General features: G+C 44.0%; 1 protein-coding gene across 1 annotated transcript in view; it reads left to right on the forward strand.

Moving 5' to 3' along the window:
• LOC144501461 (uncharacterized) overlaps nt 1-14684 on the forward strand; it is a 418660-nt gene that overhangs the window by 304548 nt on the left and 99428 nt on the right. The gene's annotated exons all lie outside the window — the stretch shown is intronic.

A 14684-nucleotide genomic window follows, 5' to 3' on the forward strand; every position in this document is an offset into this window, starting at 1 on the left:
GTCTTGACCACCGCGCACTATCAGTTTCACCCATTCACTCCCTTTGTCTGGTCTACGTTACTTTATGTTCGGATTTCACTCTTCAAATCGGCTACTTTTGCTGGGTTTACAATGGCTCAGCTCAGAGTATCAATCAGATGATTCATACTCACCGCTATTCCCAGAAGGCCTGAGTGAAATCCCAAATCTGTTAGGCGCTGTTACGATGGTTTTCTTGTTGTATTTTAAAACTATTGTTCCCCCCAAGTAGCGAAACAAAGTAACAGAGTGGTTCCAAGATGAACTTTACTATAGCGAGCCATAGGACCCTGAATGTCCATTCAGGGCATTCAGAGTGAAAAGTTCAGAAATACAAACGTAATTAAAGATTCAGCACCAATTACAAGTAATTGGCATACACCTCTAACACAACAGGAATTATCTCTATCCAATCATAGTTATGGTTACATCATGCATACATAAGGGTATAATTTCCAATTAAAACTTGTGCATGTTATATCATCAAGAATTGATAGCTGTATCCCTGACCTATGTATCTCAACCTCCCTTTCCATTGTTCCTTGTTCTAATGGGCAGACATGAACTGCAGCTGCACACCATTCGATTAGATAGTCCTTGACCCTTTCAGGGCTTACTTTAATCAAAACGTGTAACTTGCACTTAACTTTCCATGTATGACTTGTGTGATTTTTGAATTTGTGATTTTTAACCCTTTCAGTTATCCAACCTGCTGAAACTGTCCTGGTCCCCCCATGCTGACACTATAATTAAGTAAGCCCACCAACACCTCTACTTTCTCCGAAGACTAAGGAAATTTGGCATGTCAGCTATGGCTCTCACCAACTTTTACAGATGCAACGTAGAAAGCATTCTTTCTGGTTGTATTACAGCTTCATATAGCTTCTGCTCTGTCCAAGACCGCAAGAAATAACAAAAGGTCGTGAATGTAACCCAATCCATCACGCAAACCAACCTCACATCTATTGACTTCCTCCTGCCTCGGCAAAGCAGCCAGCATAATCAAGGACCCCACGCACCCAGACATTCTCTCTTCCACCTTCTTCTGTCAGGGAAAAGGTACAAAAGTCTGAGGTCATGTACCAACTGACTCAAGAACAGCTCCTTCCCTGCTGCCATCAGAATTTTGACCTACCTTGCATTAAGTTGATCTTTCTCTCCACCCTAGCTATGACTGTAACACTACATTCTGCACTCTCTCATTTCCTTCTCTGTGAACGGTATGCTTTGTCTGTCTAGCGCATAAGAAAGAATACCTTTCACTGTATACTAATATATGTGACAATAACAAATCAAATCAAAAACCAGTGAGTTCACAATTGATTTCAGGGGTTGGATTCTGCTGTTATTGCTGCTGTTAATCACATCCAGGACTGAACCATGTTCATTCTGACAGTTGGTGAAGTGGGAGGGTCAGAGGGTTTCTTTCTGCTGGACTGGCCGGTCTCACGACTTTGCTTCCAGTGGGCTGATGCTCTTTGAGCCTGGGAGAGCACATTTCCACTGAAATAGAACATAGAACATAGAACAGTAAGCACAGAACAGGCCCTTCGGCCCACGTTGTTGTGCCGAGCTTTGTCTGAAACCCAGATCAAGCTATTTCCTCCCTATCATCCCGAAGTACTCCATGTGCCTATCCAACAGCTTCTTAAATGTTCCTAAAGTTTCTGACTCCACTATCACTGCAGGCAGTCCATTCACACCCCAACCACTCTCTGAGTAAAAAACCTACTTCGGACATCCTTCCTATATCTCCCACCATGAACCCTATAGTTATGCCCCCTAGTTACCACTCCATTCACCCGAGGAAATAGTCTTTGAACATTCACTCTATCGATTCCCCTCATCATCTTATAAACCTCTATCAAGTCTCCTCTCAACCTCCTCCGCTCCAAAGAAAAAAGCCCAAGTTCCCTCAACCTTTCCTCATAAGACCTCCCCTCCAAACCAGGCAGCATCCTGGTAAATCTCCTTTGCACTCTTTCCAGTGTCTCCACATCCTTCTTATAGTGAGGTGACCAGAACTGCACACAATAATCCAAATGTGGTCTCACCAAGGTCCTGTACAGTTGCAGCATAACCCCACGGCTCTTAAACTCAAACCCCCTGTTAATGAACGCCAACACACTATAGGCCTTCTTCACGGCTCTATCCACTTGAGTGGCAACCTTCAGAGATCTATGGATATGAACCCCAAGATCTCTCTGTTCCTCCACATTCTTCAGAACCCTACCTTTGACCCTGTAATCCACATTTAAATTTGTCCTACCAAAATGAATCACCTCGCATTTGTCAGGGTTAAACTCCATTTGCCATTTTTCAGCCCAGCTCTGCATCCTATCTATATCTCTTTGCAGCCTACAACAGCCCTCCACCTCATCCACTACTCCACCAATCTTGGTGTCATCAGCAAATTTACTGATCCACCCTTCAGCCCCATCCTCCAAGTCATTTATAAAAATTACAAATAGCAGAGGACCAAGCACTGATCCCTGTGGCACTCCGCTGGTAACCAGTTTCCAGTCCGAAAATTTTCCATCCACCACCACCCTCTGTTTTCTGTTAGATAGCCAGTTACCTATCCAATCGGCCAAACTTCCCTCTATCCCACACATCCTTACTTTCTTCATAAGCCGACCATGGGGGACTTTATCAAACGCCTTACTAAAATCCACGTATATGACATCAACTGCACTACCTTCATCTACATACTTAGTTACCTCCTCAAAAAATTCTATCAAATTTGTGAGGCAAGACTTGCCCTTCACAAATCCGTGCTGACTATCCTGGATTAAGCTGCATCTTTCTAAATGGTCGTAAATCCTATCCCTGAGGACCTTTTCCATCAACTTACCGACCACTGAAGTAAGACTAACCCGCCTATAATTACCAGGGTCATTTCTATTCCCTTTCTTAAACAGAGGAACCACATTCGCCACTCTCCAGTCCTCTGGCACCACCCCCGTGGACAATGAGGACGCAAAGATCAATGCCAAAGGCTCTGCTATCTCATCCCTTGCCTCCCAAAGACTCCTAGGATATATTTCATCAGGCCCAGGGGACTTATCAACTTTCAGTTTATTCAAAATTGCTAGTACATCTTCCCTCCGAACATCTACTTCCTCCAGCCTATCAGCCTGTGACACCCTCTCTTCCTCAAAAACATGGCCCCTCTCCTTGGTGAACACTGAAGAAAAGTATTCATTCATCACCTCTCCTATCTCTTCTGACTCCATGCACAAATTCCCACTGCCGTCCTTGACCGGCCCCAACCTCACCCTGGTCATTCTTTTATTCCTCACATAAGAGTAAAAAGCCTTGGCGTTTTACTTGATCCGACCTGCCAAGGACTTCTCATGCCCCCCCCCAGCTCTCTTAAGCCCCTTTTTCAGCTCATTTCTTGCTAACTTGTAACCCTCCATCGAGCCAACTGAACCTTGTTTTCTCAACCTTACATATGCTTCCTTCTTCCTCTTGACAAGACATTCCACCTCTTTTGTGAACCATGGTTCCCTCACTCGGCCATTTCCTCTCTGCCTGGCAGGGACATACCTATCAAGGACATGCAGTATTTGTTCCTTGAAAAAGTTCCACTTTTCATTAGTGCCTTTCCCTGACAATTTTTGTTCCCATCCTATGCTTCCTAATTCCCGCCTGATTGCATCATAATTACCTCTCCCCCAATTGTAAACTATGCCCTGTCGCATGGCCCTCTCCCTCTCCATTGCAATAACGAAAGACACCGAATTGTGGTCACTATCTCCAAAGTGCTCTCCCACAACCAAATCCAACACTTGGCCCGGTTCATTTCCCATTACCAAATCCAATCTGGCCCCACCTCTTGTCGGCTTATCCACATATTGTGTCAGGAACCCCTCCTGCACACACTGCACAAAAACTGCCCCATCCGAACCATTCGACCTATAAAGGTTCCAATCAATATTTGGAAAGTTAAAGTCCCCATTTCAAATTTGATCATTTGAAATGATCCATAAAAGCTGATGAAGGACATTTATTTATCCTGGATGATAAATAGTGTTTTTCTTACCACTATAGATAGATCTAAAATAAATAGAAACATAGAAAATAGAAGCAGGAGTAGGCCATTCGGCCCTTCGAGCCTGTTAATTCAATATCCTGAATAAAAGCAATCACTACAGAAAGAACTGGAAAAGCACAGCAAGTCTGGCAGCATTTGTGGACACAGTAAGAAGTCTCACAACACCAGGTTAAAGTCCAACAGATTTATTTGGTAGCAAATACCATAAGCTTTCGGAGCACTGCTCCTTCGTCAGATGGAGTGGAAATGTGCTCTCAAACAGTGCACAGACACAGAAATCAAGTTACAGAATACTAATTAGAATGCAAATCTCTACAGCCAGCCAGGTCTAAAAGGTACAGACAATGTGGGTGGAGGGAGCATTCAACACAGGTTAAAGAGATGTGTATTGTCTCCAGACAGAACAGCTAGTGAGATTCTGCAAGACCAGGGGCAAGTTGTGGGGGTTACTGATAATGTGACATAAATCCAACATCCCGGTTTAGGCCGTCCTCATGTGTGCAGAACTTGGCTATCAGTTTCTGCTCAGCGACTCTGCGCTCTCGTGTGTCGTGAAGGCCGCCTTGGAGAACCCCAGTCCAACACCAGCATCTCCACAGCATTTGTGGATACAGAAACAGAGTTAATGTTTCACGTTCAATGTAATTCTACTTCAGAACTAAAGAGAGGGAGAAATGTGATGGTGAGAAATAAAGGGGGGTCGGTTTAAGACAGAGTTGAGGAGGAACTTCTTCTCCCAGAGGGTGGTGAATCTCTGGAATTCTCTGCCCACTGAGGTGGTGGAGGCTACCTCGCTGAATATGTTTAAAGCGCGGATGAATGGATTCCTGATCGGTAAGGGAATTAAGGGTTATGGGGATCAGGCGGGTAAGTGGTACTGATCCACGTCAGATCAGCCATGATCTTATTGAATGGCGGGGCAGGCTCGAGGGGCTAGATGGCCTACTCCTGCTCCTATTTCTTATGTTCTTATGTTAATATGTAGAAAGGGGGGAGGGTCAGGTAGAACAAAAGGGAAAGTCAGGGATTGGTTATATTCTTTTTCATTAATAAACTTTTATCAGTAAAAGTATTTGATTTTTCTGGTCTTTTCCTGTTGAGATTGATGCACTTTAGGGAAAGTGGGTGAGAGGGGTTGGCAGCTCTTTAACAGAAAGTGAATCCCTCTAAGATAATTGGCAAAGGAGCCAGAAGAGGAGATAAGATTTTATTTTATTTTTTGACGCAGTGAGTCGTTCTGATCTGCCTGAAAACAGATTCAGTAGAATCGTTCCAAAGGGTAAAGACTTGAAAGGGAAGAATCTGCAGGGGTGTGAGGAAAGAGCAGGACAGTTGGATGAATCAGAGAGTACTTTCAAAGAAATAGCAGGGGCACAAAGGGCTGAATGGACTCCTCCTGCAGCCTGTCAATCTCAGCCTCCTGCTTTTGTGAAGGTTAAAAGAGACAGATTTCATTGCAGCCTTTTCCCTGGATATGTATTTAAAGAGAAGGGTTTCTCTTTAGCTCTGGCTGACCGATATCACAATTGGTTGGAGGCCCATTTCCCAGTCAGTCTTCCAGCACCTTCCTGTCTCTCGATTAGTGCAACGCCCAGGGCAGTTTCCCAACTGGGATGCAAGCCCTGTTATTCTCAGCTAAATTCAGCCCTCAGCTCCATCGCCTGGCTGTCATTGACACGAGCAATAGAGAGACAGAAAGGTGGCCCAGGCTCAAATGGGAAGTTAAAACTTGTGGCTCTAAACCAACACTTCAACATTTCTCAGTCAAATCCATGTTATTCATACTGGGGTTTTTATTGTTAGATTTAGGCACTGGAGGTAAAGGGTGGGGATTTTTAAAGGGTAGCTTTCTCTTTCTAACTTTGTATTGTCTATAGTGTCAGCCGTGGCTCAGTGGGTAGCACCCTCACCTCTGAGTCAGAAGGTTGTGGGTTCATAATCACAGTCCAGGGACCGGGGGACAAAAATCAAATCCAACATTCCTCATCCAGCCCTGAGGGAGTGCTGCACTGTCGGAACAGCCTTCTTTCAAATAAGATGTTAAACTGAGGCCCTGTCTGCCCCTCGCAGGTGGATGTAAAAGATCCCACAGCCACTACTTGGAAGAAGAGCAGGGGAGTTATCCCCGGTGTCCTGGCCAATATTTATCCCTCAATCAACATCGCTAAAAACACATCATCTGTTCATTGGCACATTGCTGTTTGTGGGATCTTGCTGTGTGTAAATTGGCTGCTCCGTTTCCTATATTAAAACAGTGACCACTTTGAAAGTACTTCATTGGCACTTTAGGACATCCTGTGGTTGTGAAAGGTGCTATAGAAATGCAAGTGTTTAAATTGAAGATTTATGTTCTCTGATCTTGTTATCTGGAACTTAACTGATTTCAGCCACTCCTAACTTACCATTGAATAAATTCACTTTGGTTCAGACAAGACTTTAACCAATTAAGGCAAAGGCAGAATTCTCTGGATAGTAAATTTAAAAAGAAGTTTATTAAATGAAGAAGGTTTACTGAACAACTTTAAGACATTGACTTTTACAACTTCATGTGGGTGATCAGTCCGTTAAAGCGTAACCCTCCCTGGCTCCTTCTTTGAAGGAATTTCCTTGGACCTCGGCCTCGGGAGTCTTCAGTACTTGTTTAGCAAAGAAGACCTTCGGAACCTCTACTTTTATCCCAAAGTGACCATTACCTCATGTCAGAGTTGGGCCTGTTGTAACATGAAGGGAAAGGAAGTGAATCCAGGGAGGGTGCAAACTCTGGAAAGGTTGGCTCAGGTCCTTAGAGTTTGCTCTGCCATTCATTTTCATCTTGGCTGATTGTCAAACTCAATACTCTGATCACTTTAGCCCCAAGAGCTATATCTAATTTCTTCTTGAAATCACACAACATTTTGGCCTCAGCTACTTTCTGTGGCAGTGAATTCCACACATTCACCACTCGCTGGGTGAAGAAATTTCTCCTCAAAGGTTTACCCCTTATCCTCAAACTATGACTCCTAGTTCTGGACTCCCCAATGATCAGAACTTTGTTTCGGAATCTACCCTGTCTAACCCTGTTAGAATTTTATAAGTTTCTATGAGATCCCATCTCATTCTTCTAAACTCCAGTGAATGTAATCCTAACCGATGTGGTCTCCCCTCATCTGACATACCTGCCATCCAGGAATCAACCTGTTAAACTGTACTTCCTCTGTAGCAAGAACATATTTCCTCAGATTAGGAGGCCAAAATACAAAAAAGTACCAAAACTACCAGAATGCTCCATGTGTAACTCAAATCCATGCCAGCTCATTTTCGAGCAATTCTGTCAGTCTGGAGTGGGTCCCATTCTGTAATCCTGCAGCACTCATCCAATCTCATTAGAAATTATTGATCATCTCTGTTTCAGTACTCTCATAAGCAGCAAGTTCAAGATCATGACCAATCAAAGAATATTCCATAGAAACTAGAATTGTCTGTTCTGAATTTCTGTCCTGTACTGACACTGATGATTTTTGTAAACTCCTTTTAGAGGATATCAGAAAGTGACAATTTATATCAGAAGGTGAGGATTTACAGACAGAAATCTCAAACCAAATGTCATGTCAACAGCTGACATCCTCACTCAATTCATCGGGACTTGAATATCATCGGCCTTTGAATCTAGGAGAATAAATGTTTCTCTGCTCTTTCTGTTTCTGAAGACTTTAAATATCAGTGTGATTGGAAAAGCAGTGATAGACACTCACATCCGAGTGAGAGTGTTCCAGTGCACTGAGTGTGGAAAGAGCTTTAACCAGTTACACAGCCTGAAAATACATCACAGCATTCACAGCGGGGAGAGACTGTACACGTGTTCTGTATGAGATTTAACTGATTGTTTAAACTAGAGAGTCACATAGACACCCGCACCATGGGGAGACCGTGGAAACATGGGGACTGTGGGAAGGGATTCAGCTTCCCTTCAGAACTGGAAATTCATCAGCGCAGTCACACTGGGCTCTGTGTGTGGGAAGGGAGTCACTCATTTATCCAGCCGCCACAAACACAAAGTCACCCATACCCAGGAGAGACCCTTTAAATGCTCTGACTGTGGAAGTGGCTTCTGGCGAACTGAATATCCACCAGCGCATTCACACTGAGGAGAGACTGTTCAGCTGCTCTCACAGCAGAAAGAGATTTCGAAGATCATCCAACCTGCGGACACACCAGCGAGTTCACACCGGGGAGAAATCATTCACCTGCTCTGTGTGAGAGAAGGGATTTCCTCATTTATCCAGTCTGCTGGGTCACAATGTCACTCACACCAATGAGAGACCCTTTAAATGCTCTGTGAGAGTTGTTTCAAAAGCCTTCAGGAACTGGTGTCCCACCAGTGCATTCACACTGAGGAGAGAGCGTTCAGCTGCTCTCACTGCACCAAAGAGATTTAGAAGGTCATGCACACTACAGAGACACCAGCGAGTTCACACTGGGGAGAGACCATTTGTCTGTTCCCTGTGTGAGAAAGCATTCAGTCGGTCCTCCGAACTGCAGACAAACCAGCGAGTTCACACTGGGGAGAGACCATTGACCTGCTCTGAGTGTGGGAAGGGATTCACTCGGTTGTCCATCCTGCTGAACTGCAAATGCACTCACAGCAATGAGAGACCCTTTAAATGCTCTGACTGTGGGAGCGGCTTCAAAGGTTCTGGTGAACTTGTGTCCCACCATCGCATTCACCTGTGGGTGAGTTCACACTGGGGAGAGACCTGGGGTTCACCTGCTCTGTGTGTGGGAAAGGATTTACGCAGTTATCCAATCTGTTGATACACAAAGTCACTCGCATCAATGAGAGACCCTTTAAATGCTCTGACTGTGAAAGCAGCTTCAAAAGTGCTGCAGATCTGATGAACCACAGCACATTCACAGTGAGGACAGACTGTTCAGCTGCTCTCACTGCACAAAGAGGTTTAAAAAATCATCCAACCTGTGGGAACATCAGCAAGTTCACACCAGGAAGAGACCATTCACCTGCTCTGTGGGAAGGGATTCACTCAGTCAGCAAACTTGGTGAGACACCAGTGAGTTCACAAGTGATTACAGGTCTGGAATTATTCTCGTGAATCTTTGTTGCCTCTTCTCCAGTGCCTCTATTTCCTTTGTCTAAATGGAATCACAAATGTTGACAGTGCTCCCAGCATAATCTTGTGATGAAAATACATACTAGTTTGATGGAATATAGATAACAGGTAGAATTGATATCTAATGAGGACTTTATACTTTAGAATTGAATAAAGGGTTCATTGTTACTAACAGTTAAAGAAGGGCTAAAACTCTTACCCAGAACTCTTTTCACACACACGTGGACATCTCTGAATCTGACGTACATCAAATGGAACGTTACGCAAGGGGCTGGAATTCACTGGAATTTCTTAACAACCTTTCAATATAAATGTCCTGGTCCAGACTGTGACAAAGGATACAACAGATCGCAAGAACCAGGAGGAACCTTTAACCCAGAGAATGTTAATAACCTTGTTCAGGACACTGGTGCCAGGCACAGGAGGATCCCAAGAAAAACGGAACATTTAATTTCTGTCTGTTTCACAATTCTAAATGACTGATTCTTTAACAAAGGAATGTTTAAAAACAGCTTTGTGATATTCCAAGGTCAGCTGTGTGTGGGAAAGGGGCACACTGATGTGTTTTTATTTTAAACAGGAGGGTCCATTGAAAAGCAGCTCTGGATGATACAAGCACCTCCTGACCTACTTTCAATTCATTTCAAATCACCCATCGCTTTCCGTGGAATATTCTTTATTCTTTCCTGGGATGTGGACACTGCTGACAAAGCCCCAGCACACGTTGCTCATCTCCTAATTGCCACTGAACAGAGTGACTTGCTCAGCCATTTCAGAGGGGCAGTTAAGAGTCACCCACATCGCTGTGTGGGTCTGGATTCACATGTAGGCCAGACCGGGTAAGGATGGCAGATTTCCTTCCCTAATAGGGAGCATTAATAGGGTGAATCGGATGGGTTTTTACAACAATTGACAATTTCATGGTCACCGTTACTAAGACTAACTTTATATAATTCCAGATTGATTCTCTGAATTCAAATCCCCCCAGCTGCCTGTCCCCAGATCCTTTGCTGGGTCTCTGCATTACTTGGCCAGCGACATTCCCACTACCCCACCCCTTCCCCCTGAATGGAATATTTCACAGAACCCTTCGTTAAACGGATAAGAGAAAAGGAAGAGGCTTTGACCTTTGGATAACCTCAACATGAACCAAAAAAAAACCTTAAAGCTGACCGTTCTGTAAAAGTTTAAAAACTCTATTTTTATAACAGAGTAAGACACAGGTGAATAGTAACATAGATGGACATTAATAGGTGGACGTTACGACTGACATCAGAAACATCGATTGACCGGATAAACACTCACTACATCACAGAGCGATCCTCAACCATTAAAGAATTGACCCACAATAAGGAATGAGGGAGCCTTATAAAAAGAGGCAAGAGTTTACACAGAGAGGTGACACCCACAGCTGCTAAGGATGATGGAATTCAGTTCAAGAAGGGGATAAAGTGAGAAGTTTTTGCGATTCAAGGCAGAAGTATTGAACAATCTGGAATCAGTGTTTCTCGAACTTGCTGACTAGCCGAACACTTCAATTAATCTCATCATAAATGCCCCATTGTAAATAACATGGATTTGACTAACAATTGTTGAAGTGTTGGTTTAGAGCCACAAGTTTCAACTTCCTCTTGGAGTCTGGGGCACCTTTCTGTCTCTATTGCTCGTGTCAATGACAGTCAGGTGACGGAGCTGAGGGCTGAATTTAGCTGAGAATAACGTGGCCTGCGACCCGTTTGAGAAACTGCCCTGAGTGTCGCACTAATAGAGAGGCAGGAAGATGCTTGAGGACTGACTACAAAATGGGCCTCCAGATAATTGGGGCAAATAGTCAGGGGTGACCGGGGCTAATGGTAACGTGATCCCCGGGATTCAGTGTCCCTGTGTCCAAAGTGGCGAGTCATGGGAACAGGGGACAGAGGAGCTGAAGAGAAACCATTTGTGTCCAAAACATTGTGAACATCCTTTTACTCTGATTGTCTTTGATCCTCAAGTCGTTTTCTGTTTGTTTTAACCATGTTCTGTTTAGAGTCATAGAGGTTTACAGCATGGAAACAGGCCCTTCAGCCCAAATTGTCCATGCCGCCCTTTTTTTTAAACCCAAAAGCTAGTCCCAATTGCCTGCATTTGGCCCATATCCCTCTATACCCATGTGACTGTCTAAATGGTTTTTAAAACACAAAATTGTATCCGCCTCTACTACTACCTCTGGCAGCTTGTTCCAGACACAGTGTGTGTGAAAAGATTAGCCCTCTGGACACTTTTGTATCTCTCCCCTCTCACCTTAAACCTATGCCCTCTAGTTTTAGATCCCCCACCTTTGGGAAAAGATATTGACTATCCAGCTGATCTATGCCCATCATTTCATTAATAAAATTTATTAATTTATTTCATTAATAAAATTTAAAATAATGGAATGAAGTGATTGGGGGGTCAGAGTAAAAATATTCGATGTTGCTGGACTTTTCCTGATGAGATTGCTGAGAAAGTGGGTGAGAGGGGTTGGCAGGCTCTTTAACAGAAAGTGAATCCCTCTAAGGTAACTGGCAAAGGAGCCAGAGGGGGAGATGAGATTTTATTTTTGACTCAACGATGTTAGAAAATGGGGTTCAGAGAGTCAATTAACCCTTTCTCCCCTTTTCCCAAACTCTGAAATGATTCACAGTGATAACCCTTCTTGGTGACAGTGGTTAGATTTTATTCAGTATCAATAAGAGCTGACACAGGCTAATGTCTGAGCAGTAGTATCAAAATGCAGCAGCATTACCATTACACTCTGGGTAGAAGCAGCATCTACACGGAAATGCTCCCTGCTCTGCCCCAGATGCCATGGCACCAGTCAATGCAATATGTAAAACCTCAACAAATCTCTGTGCTCGGGGAATCCCTTCTTATACTTTTTTACATCATAAAATCTATGGAGACTGATTTCACCCAATCATTGCCGAGCTAACATTTGAACGGACCAATTACAAAACCTGTCATTGAACCATCTGTACCCACCCAAGCCACGTCAAACTCTCAAAACAATCATCTTCCCCCGCTCCATCCCTGGTACAGGGAGTCAGCATTCCCATGCCAAACAGTGAAAACATCGTGACCTCAACACCGAGGTGTCATCCAGGATTCAAGTCACTCTTGTTTTCTCTGTCCTCTGGGAGCTGTTTATTTCCCTGTTCCCATACAGCAAGTCATCTGTTCTCAACTCTGCTAGATTTCTGCTGAAGTTTGGCCCCTTTTTACACCTTTCTGATCAATAAAACATTTGCTCAATGAAGACCCAAACCACAATTTCCCATCCTGTCACCTGTCAACCATCCTTACCCAGAGCGTAATCACAGCAGGAATATAAACAGGAGAAGTGTAACAATCAAATTCAAAATAAATGCACAGCCAGTCATAGAATTTAATTTCATGTTCACTAATTAGCAAGAAAGCCCGAAGTCCAGTGTCCCTCAGGATTATTACGGTACACACCTTGAGGGGAAGGAGAACTCTCTCTCTGACCCCCCAATCACTTCATTCCATTATTTTCCAGTTCAGTTCTGGCCCTGCCTGCAATAACATCTACTTGATCTTTTCTTCTCCTGAAGGAGCACCGTGAGTTCTAGGTTACTGTACATAAGGACAGATGCTTCAAGCAACAGATCAAGCCTGGATGTAAAAGAATCGATGATGTGGAGATGCCGGCGTTGGACTGGGGTAAACACAGTAAGAAGTTTAACAACACCAGGTTAAAGTCCAACAGGTTTATTTGGTAGCAAAAGCCACACAAGCTTTCGGAGCTGCAAGCCAGCCCCTTCTTCAGGTGAGTGGGAATTCTGTTCACAAACAGAGCATATAAAGACACAAACTCAATTTACATGAATAATGGTTGGAATGCGAATACTTACAACTAATCAAGTCTTTAAGAAACAAAACAATGTGAGTGGAGAGAGCATCAAGACAGGCTAAAAAGATGTGTATTGTCTCCAGACAAGACAGCCGGTGAAACTCTGTGGGGGTTACAAATAGTGTGCCATGAACCCAATATCCCGGTTGAGGCCGTCCTCGTGTGTGCGGAACTTGGCTATCAGTTTCTGCTCAGCGACTCTGCGCCGTCGTGTGTCGCGAAGGCCGCCTTGGAGAACGCTTACCCGAATATCAGAGGCCGAATGCCCGTGACCGCTGAAGTGCTCCCCAACAGGAAGAGAACAGTCTTGCCTGGTGATTGTCGAGCGGTGTTCATTCATCCGTTGTCGCAGCGTCTGCATAGTTTCCCCAATGTACCATGCCTCGGGACATCCTTTCTTGTCCCGAGGCATGGTACATTGGGGAAACTATGCAGACGCTGCGACAACGGATGAATGAACACCACTCGACAATCACCAGGCAGACTGTTCTCTTCCTGTTGGGGAGCACTTCAGCGGTCACGGGCATTCGGCCTCTGATATTCGGGTAAGCGTTCTCCAAGGCGGCCTTCGCGACACACGACGGCGCAGAGTCGCTGAGCAGAAACTGATAGCCAAGTTCCGCACACACGAGGACAGCCTCAACCGGGATATTGGGTTCATGGCACACTATTTGTAACCCCCACAGAGTTTCACTGGCTGTCTTGTCTGGAGACAATACACATCTTTTTAGCCTGTCTTGATGCTCTCTCCACTCACATTGTTTTGTTTCTTAAAGACTTGATTAGTTGTAAGTATTCGCATTCCAACCATTATTCATGTAAATTGAGTTTGTGTCTTTATATGCTCTGTTTGTGAACAGAATTCCCACTCACCTGAAGAAGGGGCTTGCAGCTCCGAAAGCTTGTGTGGATTTTGCTACCAAACAAACCTGTTGGACTTTAACCTGGTGTTGTTAAACTTCTTACTGTAAAAGAACCTCCAGCTCTCTCTTTACCCCGATCCAACTTGTGGACAGTTCTTATTCAGTATTATTTCTCCCAAGCCCGTAATTATCCCAATCTATAATATTATCCATTTTACTTTAATTTTCCTCACTTTGTGAGCACGTGCAGTGTGTTTAATTGGATCCTGATAGTTTTGAACTCAGTTTCTCTCTGGAGTGTGTCGATGCCTTGATGATGTCACAATGTTGTCTCAATCCCCTGGCCACATTAACCATTTCATCTCCTACTGTGTCTCAAGTAGCTGTGCGTGTTTGGGACCCGCTCTTCCCTCCACCTCACCATGAATTTAGGCTTGCTATTTTCCATATGTAACAAATCACATCTGCATACTCACTCCGGTAGTCTGTCTTTCTTATCTCCCCTTGTTATGGGTGCTGATATTTCATGTAGTGGCCGAGCTTTCGAATGTGGATTTTTTAAAAACGAAGTTCATGGGCAAGGATGTAAATATCTCCAAGAGAAAGATCAATTTATTCATCCCATTGACACATTCCAGACTTTCACTAGAATGTAGGTGGATACCAGATTGGTATATTCCATTCAACCACACCCAAGGTGAGTTATTCCAATTCCTTTATTGTCATGTTGTGTATTTCTTTCAACG

Source organism: Mustelus asterias, chromosome 12 (assembly GCF_964213995.1).
Source record: "Mustelus asterias chromosome 12, sMusAst1.hap1.1, whole genome shotgun sequence".
Taxonomy (NCBI): domain Eukaryota; kingdom Metazoa; phylum Chordata; class Chondrichthyes; order Carcharhiniformes; family Triakidae; genus Mustelus; species Mustelus asterias.